Source organism: Sceloporus occidentalis, unplaced genomic scaffold (assembly GCF_023333645.1).
Source record: "Sceloporus occidentalis isolate IW3139 unplaced genomic scaffold, rSceOcc1.0.p SCAF_6, whole genome shotgun sequence".
In the NCBI taxonomy this organism is placed as follows: Eukaryota; Metazoa; Chordata; class Lepidosauria; order Squamata; family Phrynosomatidae; genus Sceloporus; species Sceloporus occidentalis.
In genome coordinates this window covers 3,371,223-3,383,405 of record NW_028316986.1, presented here as the reverse complement: position 1 = coordinate 3,383,405, position 12,183 = coordinate 3,371,223, and the positions used below count along the sequence as shown (strand labels likewise).

General features: G+C 41.4%; 2 protein-coding genes across 5 annotated transcripts in view; one reads left to right on the top strand and one right to left on the bottom strand.

The window, feature by feature from the left end:
- LOC149310334 (frizzled-3) overlaps positions 1-9,034 on the bottom strand; it is a 61,565-nt gene extending 52,531 nt beyond the window's left edge. For all 4 annotated transcript variants that reach the window (XM_089528740.1, XM_089528742.1, XM_089528744.1 and 1 more), the window contains exon 1: positions 8,945-9,034. The gene's annotated coding sequence lies outside the window, so the exon portion shown is untranslated. The remainder of the gene's footprint in view (positions 1-8,944) is intronic.
- A 193-nt stretch (positions 9,035-9,227) lies between these two features.
- LOC149310333 (F-box only protein 16-like) overlaps positions 9,228-12,183 on the top strand; it is a 34,685-nt gene continuing 31,729 nt past the window's right edge. Inside the window, 2 exon segments of the mRNA XM_089528739.1 lie at positions 9,228-9,329; positions 10,260-10,383. The gene's annotated coding sequence lies outside the window, so the exon portion shown is untranslated.

The window sequence follows — 12,183 nt, the reverse complement described above, 5'->3', positions numbered from 1 at the left end:
AACTTCCTGACAGCAAGAGCCGTTTGACAGTGGAAGACGCTGCTTCGGAGGGTGGTGGGGTCTCCTTTTTTGGCTGGATGGCCATCTGTTACAGGGAGTGCTTTGAGTGGGTCTTCCTTCATGGCAGAAGGGGGTTGGACTGGATGGTCATTGATGTCTCTTCCAACTATATGAAGCTATGATTTTAAATTCAATCTAGATGAAGAGGAAATTGAAAGAATTAAAGATTTCCCATTCCTTAGATCAATCATTGATCAGAATAGAGATTGCAGTCAATTAAGGTGGAGAGCCAGTGTGGTGTAGTGGTTTTAGCACTAGACTATGACTTTGGGGACCGGAGTTCGACTCCTGACTTGGCCATGTATACTCACTGAGTGACTTTGGGCAATTCAGACTCCCTCAGTCTCAGATGATGGCAGTGACAAGCCCCCTCCGAACAAAACGTGCCAAGAAAACCCCATATAGGTTTGCCTCAGGGTCACCATAAGTCAGAAATGATTTGAAGGCATACAACAACAATAACTTAAAACTTCATCTAAGCATATATAAACACAGTTTAGGCATCCAAAGTAAAGGGAAAGTGACTGTGAAGGATGTACATAATTCAATCTAGATGAAAAAGAAATTGAAACAGGTAAAGATTTCCCACACTGTGGATCAATCATTGATCAGAACCAAGGCTGCTGTCAAGAAATCAGAAGAAGACTAGGACTAGGAAGGGCAAATATAAAAGCATTAGAAAGGATCTAGAGTGGAAAGAAAATACACCTGAACGCTACAGTTAGGATCATCCAAGTCATTGTATTCCCCATCGCTATCTATGGTTGTGAGAGCTGGACAGTGAAGAAAAGCAATAGAAAGAAAATCAGTTCATTTCAAATGTGGTGCTGAGAGAAGTCCACAGATACGATGGAGTGCTAAAAAGACAAATAAATGGATCTTAGACCAAACCAAGCCCCAACTCTCCCTGCAAGAGAAGAGAGCTCTTTCCATGGAAATGCAGCTTTAAGAAATGAGAGAAAATCATTCTGCAACTTGCACACTGATAATGCACACACACACACACACACACACACACACACACACACACACACACTGCATCTAGGTTACTTTCTAGAAGGCTGGCAACCCTAGCAGGGTATTATATAGCCTAGACAATAAACTATTATTTCAAACCCAAACTGCATAGCACGCCTTAGCAGAAAGGCACTGCATAAATACAGTAAATAAAAATGAATCCTACAAGCTGATAACTTCCCACTGATCATGTGTAAAGGCTGGAAATATATCTGGTCCCTCCATGCTTTCAATCATTCTAAATGTGTGGTCTGAAGCTGCAATTGCTCATCATGACTCAAGATTTATGAAGCTTGAAGTTTTTTGAACTTTACTACTTTCTCTGTTCTTCTCCTTTTCTCTAGGCAGCCCATGATTTATGGTTCCAAGTCTCTTGTCTGACGTCTCCTATACGGCTACTCCAGAGCGAAAGCGGTATGGACAGACCTCAGCTACAAAGCAGGGACAGCCAGGGTTAATATAAATAGAAAACCAAGAAAGGAACAGATAATGTCAAAATACTGTACTGCAGCAAATGTTCAGCTACTGCCTGTCTCTACCTGGGCATTATTAATAATCTGAGCAAATGAGCACATGCAAGGAGAAAAATCCTCAAAGAACAACAACAACAACAACAACAACAACAACATGACAAGAGGTAAAGAGCATGGTTGATAGTGGAATTAATCCAAAAAATACTTGAATTGAACCAGGCCACACATGTATCTTAATTACAGTTTGAAAATGCTGGTGATTCATGGCTACTGAAAGACTGTTTTAGTTTCCTACAGTGATATCAGTCTCTTGATCTCTTCACTGTAAGTACAACAAAGAAAATAAAAATATACAATCTTACACCCACAAAGTTGTGTAGTAGCAACATCCTATCCATGTTGCATAGGGTAAGTCAGATAATTTTTGATATTTAATTCATGAGGAGGACTTAGAACAGACACGCATTATGCACCTTAAGCTGAATTCAGGATCATCACTCCCATATATGATTTCCAGGTACCTGTATATCTTACAGAAAGAAAACTTCTGGTTTGAAACCATATGACTCAAAGACTGATGATGGCAAGAATGTGTAAGTCTTTGGAATTTATGGGAACGAATTTGGATGAACCTCCCAGAGAGATGGGTTCACTCCGTCCACAAGCACTGCAGTATTTGAGTGGCTCAAAGGCAAAGTCCCATTTGTAGTAATTGCTCCAATTATAGTTTGGGTATGGAAGAAAGAAATAATCCACCTGACCCTATTCCAGGGATCATAACCAAGGGAGGGAGATTGTATCTCAGGACTTTTAAGCTACTCTCTCTCATCCCTAAGGTTCAGGCTTTCCCCACGACGATTCCTCAGCCCCGCTGCATACAGGGAGGAGTGAATGAGTAAATGCAGAGCTTGTTCCATTCTCCTAGTCCTTGTCTTAATCCTAAGGAAGGAGAAAGAAAGAGAGACGCATGGAAAGGGGGAGAGTGCATTTGTTGCAGGCACTGTGAAAACTAGGTAGCTTCCACCCCAAAACCACAGAACTAGGAAGGAAAAAATAATCGACATTAAATTATCTTTGCTGCAATGGTGCAAGGATTCCCCTGCCATCTCATTTCCAGTGTCTCATGTGCTATGATGGAAATTCACTCCCTATGCTGCCATCCATGCACTGCAATGGGGAGAGGTCTTCATCACCCTTGCTTACTCATGCAGACACACACAGACACACAGACACACACAAACACACAACACCCCCCCCCAAGAAGGAAACAAAAAGATTCTAGCGGATTTCATTCAGCGCCTCCTACATCTGCGGACAGATGCATCAAGATCTCCATGAGCACCAGCCGGTCTCTTCGTTCTGCACTGTATATTTAATATTTCAGTTTCTTTGTGAAGAATACCTTTCTGTGCAGTCGGTCAGGAAAACGCAGGTTGCTCAAAACCAGTTTTGCTTCCAAGGCTCTCCAAAACAGTAGGTGAGAAGTGAGCCGCCTTTCTGCAGAATTAAGGAGTCTTACGTCTTAAAGAGAGAGACAGCGTGGGGTAGTGGTTTGAACACTGGACTATGACTCTGAAGACCAGGGTTCGAATCCAATAGAAACCCACTGGGTGGCCTTCGGCAAGTCATACTCTCTGGGCCTCAGAGGAAGGCAGAAGCAAACCCTCTTGGAACAAATCTTGCCAAGAAAACCTAGTGCCTTAGGGTCCCCAGAAGTCATAAACTACTTGAAGGCACACAACAACAACAACAACAACAACAACTCATTAGTAACTATTTAACAACATTAACTCTAATCATTACTAAACCATTATTGACCAGTAGTCAACTTTTCGTTAACTATTCAACAACATTGGCTTTAATCATTACTAACTTGTTATTGACTCTTATCCACTCGTTATTAACTGTTCAACAACATTGATTCTAACAGTTACTAACTCATTATTAAACATTATCCAGCTTGTTATTAACTTCAACAACTCCGGCTCTAATAGTTGCTAATTGGTTATTAAATATTAGCCAATTCATTATTAACGATTCAACATCGCTGCCTCTAATAGTAACTAACTTGTTATTAACTATTAACCAAACGACTTAAAGGCACAAAACCACAACAATTCTTAATCGGAAAGACTGCTTTGCTGCTTCCATCGAATCCAGCATCGCATTTTCAACAACAATTTTGCCAGAAGGGAAAATCCTCAAGCAAGATGCAAAAGAGAGAAAGTATATATCAAGGCTCTGCATCTAACCTCTTTTCCTATTTATTTAGGAAACAGTCCGAAGCACTACTCCAGCCTTCCCCATCCCACCCATTTATTATTTATTTGCTTAAAGCATGTATTTATCACTTCTTGAACCATTAGAGCAAAGTATTCTATGTAAAAACATTTTAAAACATTACATAAGTAACTAAAATCCAATTAAAACACCCGAGTCTTCCCTTTATAGCTCTAAAAACAATTTTTAGAACAGCCAGAGCAGACACACACACTTTAAGGTCCAAAGAATAACCGCTTTCCCTCCTGCTCAGTGCAAGGGTTAATTTGGTCACTTTTTGCATCTTTGCTTTGTATGGAAAGTAATTCAAAAAAGGCCACTATGGTTACAATTCAACCCCAATTCTATCCCCCATAAACCACATCTTAGTGATGAGAGCAAACCAATACCTATCCTTCTTTGTTTCGACGCACGTGGTGAGGACAGGCGCTAGTCAGAGGCAAAAATGAAGCCGTTCTTAAAGGAAAGCTTGATGGAGAAGATGCAGAAAGTAGAGCAAGGCCAAACACATACATTACTAATAAAGCTTCTAGCCGTCCTGAGCCAGGCATGTTATCTACGCCTCTGATTTGTCAGTTTTTGGAAATGAAGTGCTCTCTCTTGCAAATACTTTGGATGCAAGGGAGAATTTGTTGGTCCATAGACTTAAGTCCTTAACACCGTGTGGTCTCAGACTAGAGGATAATACATAAAACCACCACTCGCTTAGAAAGTTTGGCAACGGAGTAATCTAAACGGCTACCTTGGCGTGGAATTTACTTTTGTTTTCAGCAACTGAAAATGGCAGAAGCTGATATGTTTTGCTTACTGTTAAAGAACCTGTTATTAATTATTCAACAAGATTGACTCTAATCGTTATTCACTCATTATTAAATATTAACCAGCTTATTATTAACTTCAACAACTCTGGCTCTACTCGTTACTAATTGGTTATTAAATATTAGCCAATTCATTATTAACTATTCAACAACACTGACTCTAATAGTTACTAACTTGTTACTAACTTTTGTTTATTAATCACTCTAATATTTATGTGTATCTGTATGAATCTCTCTCTCTCTGTATATATATAGATGTATGTGTATATGTATGTGTATATGTGTATACACAAACACATACACAAACAGTACTTCCAACAATTTAGTTTTGGATCTTAGAAAAATGCAGCTAATTACACACACATATATGTAATTAATTACATCCTTCTAAGATCCAGAACTAACTTGTTGGAAGTATTCTGCGTGTGCATGTGTGTGTATACACATTATTATTATTATTATTATTATTATTATCATCCTTTATTTATAAAGCACTGTAAATTATATACACATACAGTATATATACACATACATACAGCATGTGTGTGTGTACACACATACACATACAGAGAGATTCATACATATTCATATAGATATACATAAATATTAGAGCGATTAATTAACAGAATGTAATAAGCAAATCATTTCAGCTTCTGCCTTTTTCACTTGCTGAAAACAAAAGTAAATTGCAGGCCAGTTAGTTTTGGATCTTAGACGGATGCAGTTAGTCTCACACACACACACACACACTACCCACATACACACATATATATTACGGTACACAAACATATATATGTAATTAACTGCATCCTTCTAAGATCCAGAACAGTGCAGTTTGTTTTTAAATCACCTATACATGCATATGTGTTTGCACACACACACACACATTTTTGCACTGAGTATTAATTTTGCTTAATTTTTGTTAAATGCCTCCAAGGTTGGCGATTTGACCCTCCTCTCCAAAAAACCGAAACGAAACGGGAAATAGGTACAGTAGTTTAAAATAAAATTATTGGCATTATTAGCCACTAGGTTTTACTCAATTTAAAACACCAGACAATACAACCGATACAAATTTCACCTGCTCTCAGCTATGGAAATATATAATACGCACATATCTAAATTCTAAATACTATACTCAATCAATGCATGTAGGGAAGCGGATTATAATCCCCCAAACCCACATGTTTCAAGGCTGCCACAAGACTCTTTCCTCCCTTCTCTTCATACTGAGAGTGACATGCATCCCCTCTTTTAATAAAGTTTCATCCTCTCCAGTTCAGGGAATCACAATATTGTTGTGTGTCTGTATGTGTGGGAAGCTTCCCAACCTCATATAACTTGCAGGTTGTGTAAATCACCCCCTTGTGCACATACACACACACATATTTCCATTCCTACAATGTTTATTTTACTACAATATTTATATCTTGCCATTTACCCAGAGATTCCCGGGAACGGCGTACAACAAAATCAAACACTTGACAAATTCAGAGGCCTCTACAAAACAGATTTAACAAGTTTTTAAAAAAGTGATTAAAGCAATTTCAGAGAGTTTCTAATGATACGCACAGCAGCAACTATTCAAATCTTATTCAACTTATTCATTGCATCATTTTATCCCCACAATTTTAAGAGCTTTTATATCTTTTCCATTGTGTTATTTATTTATTTATTTATTTATTTATTTATTTATTTATTTTAACTTGAGTTGTGGATCGTCTTAGTACTGTAAATAGTTGGATTGTACAGTATTTGTAATGTGCACTTTCTTTGGGGTATGTTTTTAAAGGCATCGTTCTTGAAAAATTGTTAGCCACTTTGAGTCCCAATTTGTTTTTGTTTTTTTTTTTGGGGGGGAGAAAGCAGGACACAAACGAAGATGATGATATGATGATGATGATGATGATGGGGTTGCAACTGCATCCTCCCTCTCCCCTTTTGATTTTTGTAATTGTATTTTATTATTATTGTATTAATTTGAGGGGAGAATTGTTTTGACACTGTAAATAGTTTAATTGTATATTCAATATGCACTTTTTGTCGTAGGTTTTTAATGGCATTGCACTTTTAAATTGTGAACCATTTTCTAAGTCCCATTTTTTTGGGAGGAGGAGGGGAAACAGGACACAAACAAATATGATGATGATGATGATGATGATGATGATGTTATTGCATCCTCGCCCTTCCCAACACTCCCATCTGGAGGGGCTGATAGTCCTCTCCCCCTTTTAATTGTCCTAAATGAGAAGGGGGACAGGAAGTATTATTATTATTATTATTATTATTATTATTATTATTATTATTTTGAAAGCTTTCATGGCTGGCATCCATAGTTTTTTGTGGGGTTTGGGGCTACGTGGCCATGTTCTAGAAGAGTTTCTTACTGACATTTCACCTGCATCTGTGGCTGGCATTTTCAGAGAAACTCATAAAAACTATTATTATTGTTATTATTATCTTCAATTTCTTTGTGTCCCTTTTGAAACAATAATATATCTCCTTCCTGAGCCCCCAACGAATATAATGTTAATACTGTAATTGTCCTAAGTGAGAAGAGGGTCCCCTTCTTGCTTTCCCAAGAAGAATGTATCCCCCATGTACTCTCCAAAACGATGATGATGATGATAATGATGATGATGAGGGCTGTGATTGCATCCTCCCCCCACTTCTCCTGCCAGGAGAGGAGGGGCTAAGAGTCCTCCCCTCCCCCTTTTTAATTGTCCTAAATGAGGAGGGGGTCCCCTCTCTCCTTTCCAAAGATCCATCCCTCCCTGTGCCCCCAATCAAACACAATGACGATAATGATGATGATGATAACGATGATGATGGGGGCTGTAATTGCATCCTCCCCTCCCCTCTACCAGGAGGACTGCTGAGAGTCCTCCCCCTCCCCATTTTAATCCCCTCCCTGCCCCTCCAAACAAATAGTAGTAATAATAATAAGGATAATGAGGATAATGAGGAGGGCTATATTTGCATCCTCCCCCACTTTATTGTCCTAAATAAGAAGGGGGTCTTTGCAAAGAAGGATTTATCCCCTCACTGCCCCCTCCAAATAAACTATGATAATAAGGATAATGGTAATAATGATGGGGGGGGTAACTGCACCCTCCCCCTCCCTCCAACCAGGAGGGGAGGGGCTGAGAATCCTCTCCACCTTTTAACTGTCCTAAATGAGGAGGGGGTCCCCTCGCCCCCTTTCCAAACAAGAATGTATCTCCTACCTGCCCCAACAAATAAATATAATAATGATAACGATGACAATGGGGGGTTCATTATATCTTCCCTTCACCCCTCTTACCAGGAGGGGAGGGGCTGAGGCCCCCCCTTTATTGTCCTAAAGGAGGAAAGGGTCCACTCCCTCCTCTCCAAAAAAAGAAAAAGGATTTATCCCCCCTCCGAAAACGAAGAGGATTTATCCCTCCCTGCCTCCCAATAAAGGATGATGGTGATGATGATGATGGGGGGGGATATAACTACATCCTCTCCTCACCCCTCATGTCAAGAGTGGAAGGGCTGAGAGTCCTCCTCCTTTTATTGTCCTAAATGAGAAGGGGGTCCCTCCTCCCTTGCCACACAAGGCTATATCCCTTCCCTGCTCACCCACCCATAAATGATAATAATGATAACGATGATAATAGTAATAATAATGGGGGGGGGTCCAATTGCATCCTCCCCCACCCCTCATGTTAAGAAGAGAGAGGCTGAGGGTCCTCCCCTCCTTTCAATTGTCCTAAATGAGGAGGGGGTCCCCTTACCTCCAAAACAAAGAGATGTATCCCTTCCCTGCTCCCCAATAAATGATGATGATGATGATGATGATGACAGGGGTGTAACTGCATCCTCCCTTCCCCCCTCATGCCAAGGCTGAGTGTCCTCCCCCTCCTTTTAATGGTCCTAAATGGGGAGATTTATCCCTCCCCTGCCCCCAATAAATAATGATGATGAAAATAATAATAATAATAATAATAATAATAATAATAATAACGGGGGGCTCCAATTGCATCCTCCCCCACCTCCTTCGTCAGGGGGAGGGGCTGAGGGTCCTCCCCCTCTTTATGGTCCTAAATGAGGAGGGGATCCACTCCCCCCCCTTTTTAAAAAAGGGATTCATTTCCCTTCCAAATGAGGAGGGGTCTCCTAGCCAGCCTTAATCCACCCCACCCCTCACACCCCCAAATATTGGGGGGAGAGGAATGAGAGAGACCCCTTTCTCTCCCCAATTATCCCCAAAATGGTGTCTTGTTGGGGAATGCAGAGCCAGCCAGCCCCCTGCCCTTGTCCCCACTTTACCTGAGAGAGGGAAGGCCCTTCAGAAGCAGCAGCAGCAGCAGGAGCCCAGGAAGGAGCGGCGGACCTGAATGAGAGCAGCCTCTCTTTCCCCTGCGCAGCACACACACTCTCCCTTCAGTAGCCACGCCCACCGCGGCTCAGCCAATCAGATCCCAGGCCTCCCCGGTTGCTAGGTAGGATAAGAAAAAGGAAGGGAGGAGGGATTGGAAAGAGGAGAAGGAGGGAGGCTCGGTTTCTGATTGGGTCGCCGTCGCCAGGCAACGGTTTCCAGGGCGACCGGAACCAACGCGCAGGTGGTCGTAGTAGTAGAGGAGGAGGAGGAGGAGGCGACTAGGCCGCAGGAAGGGAAAAGGCCAGGGATCCCGACGGAGGACCCCGGACAAAGGTGGGACGCAGGCCCAGGGCCTTTGCTTCTCTTTCACTGGCTGTGGCAGCTGAAAAGGCCAATGCGGTTCTAGGCAGCATCAATAGGAGTATAGGGTCTGGGTGAGAAACGATAGAGGATGAGGACCCTTGGCCCAAGGAGACTAATTGTCACAGGGATCTAGGACAGCAGGGAACCGTCCACAGAACTGTCTGTGAGCCGCTCTGAGAGCCTTAGGGCTGAACAAGAGTCAACAGTGCGATGCAGCAGCTCAAAAGGCCAATGCGATTCTAGGCTGCATCAATAGACGTCAAGATGAAAGCTAAGATAGATAGATATAGGCTGGGGGGCACCTGGCTGAAGGAGCGTCATCTGTGAGAAGGATCTAGGAGTCCAAGTAGAAGACAAGGCCAACAAGAGTCAGTGGTGCGATTCTAGGCTGCATCAATAGAAGTATAGTCTCCAGATGAAAAATGCTGTGGGATGGGGGATGCCTGGCTTCCAGGCCCTTCACCATTTTAGTCTTCCTCCTTTGGACACATGGCTCCAGGTTCTCCATGGCCTTTTTGAATTGTGGGGCCTGACCAAAGCAGCATAGAGTGGCACTATTACTTCCCTTGATCTAGACACTAATATGCATCTATTGATGCAGCCTAGGATCGCATTGGCTTTTTTAGCTGCTGCCTCGCATCATTGACTCATGTTCAGCTTGTGTTCTCCTTGGACTCCCAGATGCCTTTCCTTCAGCCAGGGGTCCCCCATAATCCTGTATCCATTTCATTTCTTCTCCCTGTTGAAATTCATTTTCTTAGTTTTGGTCCAGCTTTCTAGATTAAATTGTATTTAAAACTGAAATCACTTATTATTATTATTAATTATTATTAACCTTTATTTCTAAAGCTCTGTAAATGTACATACAATCTATTTAATTGGACGGTTCCCTGCCCTCAGGATTACAATCTCAAAAGACACGACACAGAAGGAGAAGGGAAGGTGGTGGTGATTTCCTTCTGTGAGCTGCCTTGGGTCCCTCTCTTGCAGAAAGGCAGCATACAAAATACATAAATAGAGACAGGTATGGTTTAATAGACATCACTAAAACCGGGATGAGCTTAACTTCCCTGATTAACTCACTTGGCCCCCGTTAATATGGACCCCCCCATATGGACTACCTGGGGACCCCCATCGTCTTAGTGTTGTTTTTATCATTGGATATTATTTTATCACTGTTATTGTTAATTGGGGGTTTTAAGCTTTCTGTGGGAGGGAGGGATGATGGGTTTTATTTTGTATTTTTATTGTATTCTGTATAGTATTCTACTCTTATGTTAAAATGCCTCACTCCAACTGCAGAGCGGTATAAAAATAAATTGTTATTATTATTATTATTATTATTATTCATGATTAGGTTTTCAGACCAAACAGGAAGGAAGGAGATATGATGACTGAGGGGTTATTCAGATGGTGGCTGCATCCACACTGCAGAAACAACCCAGTTTGACACTGCTTTAACTGCCCTGGCTCAATGCTATGGAATTCTGGGAACTGTAGTTTGTTATGGCCCCAGAGTGGAGCAAGGCTTTGTTATTCACAGGCATTTTGAATGTATCTTGTTAAGTTTGGGGGGGGGGGTGATGGGGTTGCCAAAGACCCACTTAACCTGGGATAATCAATCTCAGGTACTGTATAAACTCATGTATAAGTCTAGAAATGTTAGTCAAAAAATTGACCCAACTTTATTGATTTGTCCACCGGTCAATGTAAGTACTGTACTTTAACACTTACTTAAAAAGCAACCATCCCTTGGTGAAATGCAAGCGCATAATCTGTCCTGAAAGCACTGACCATCCTCTACTGTCTACTCTCTCATCCATCATCCAGCCTTTAGTAGCCTTTAGTGGGAGCACAGTGATGCTGGCTGGAATTTTGTAACTTATTTGGCATTACTTTCCTTTGCTTCATCCTTTAGATCTTTTGTTACACGACTCTAGGTTTTACCCTCGACTTGTCCATGGGTCATATCAAAACCCACAATTCTGGCCCCAAAACCTGCTTTCGACTTATACATGAGGTCGACGTATAGTCCAGTATATACCATATTCTTCCACATTTTTCTAAAAGATTTCTCTTGTCAGCTGTGTGAATAACTGATGCAAATAGAACTGGGATAAACCCAGATAAAACTTTGCATGCCTTGAATGTGTTTCGAATCCATCCGCATCATCAAATGGATGTGTGTTTTTAACTGATGCGTTCTAACTGATGTTGTTTATATGTTCGTAGTTGTCGTTCCCTATTATCAACTGCATCTTCATTCAGGTGCCGACATGTGTGAGCCACAGAGCTTGCAGAGATGTGGTTCCGATAAAAAATAAAATAGTGTGAGCAACGAAACAGGAATGCGTGAGTGAGATTATTCACATAGTTGTGCCAAAAAAAGTCTGAATGACCCCTGGGAGCATGAAAAGCAGATTGAGAACACTTGGCTAAAAATGATAGCAGCATACGTAGATTACAGATATAGTTGAGATTAAAAGAGTCAAGGGAGAAGAAGCAAATTACCAAAGAAGACTAGCTACAAGTAGCCAGAATGTATAAGAAGAAGGTCAGGAATGCTAAAGCTCAAAATGGGTTCAGGCTTGCAAGGAAGAAGGTTTGAAAAATGATTGTTTGGCAGAAGAGAAAGAACGAGGAAACTGTCGCTTCAGTGTGTGGAGAAGACGGGAAATGGCTAATGGGTCTTCTCTCTGGAGGAAAGCAGAGCTTACCTGAGTGAAAAGCAAATAGATGATAGAGTGAGAGAACTTCAGCCCAAATAGCTAAAGTGGTGGTATGGGAACACTTGGTTACTTCAATTGAATTCACATCTCCAGGG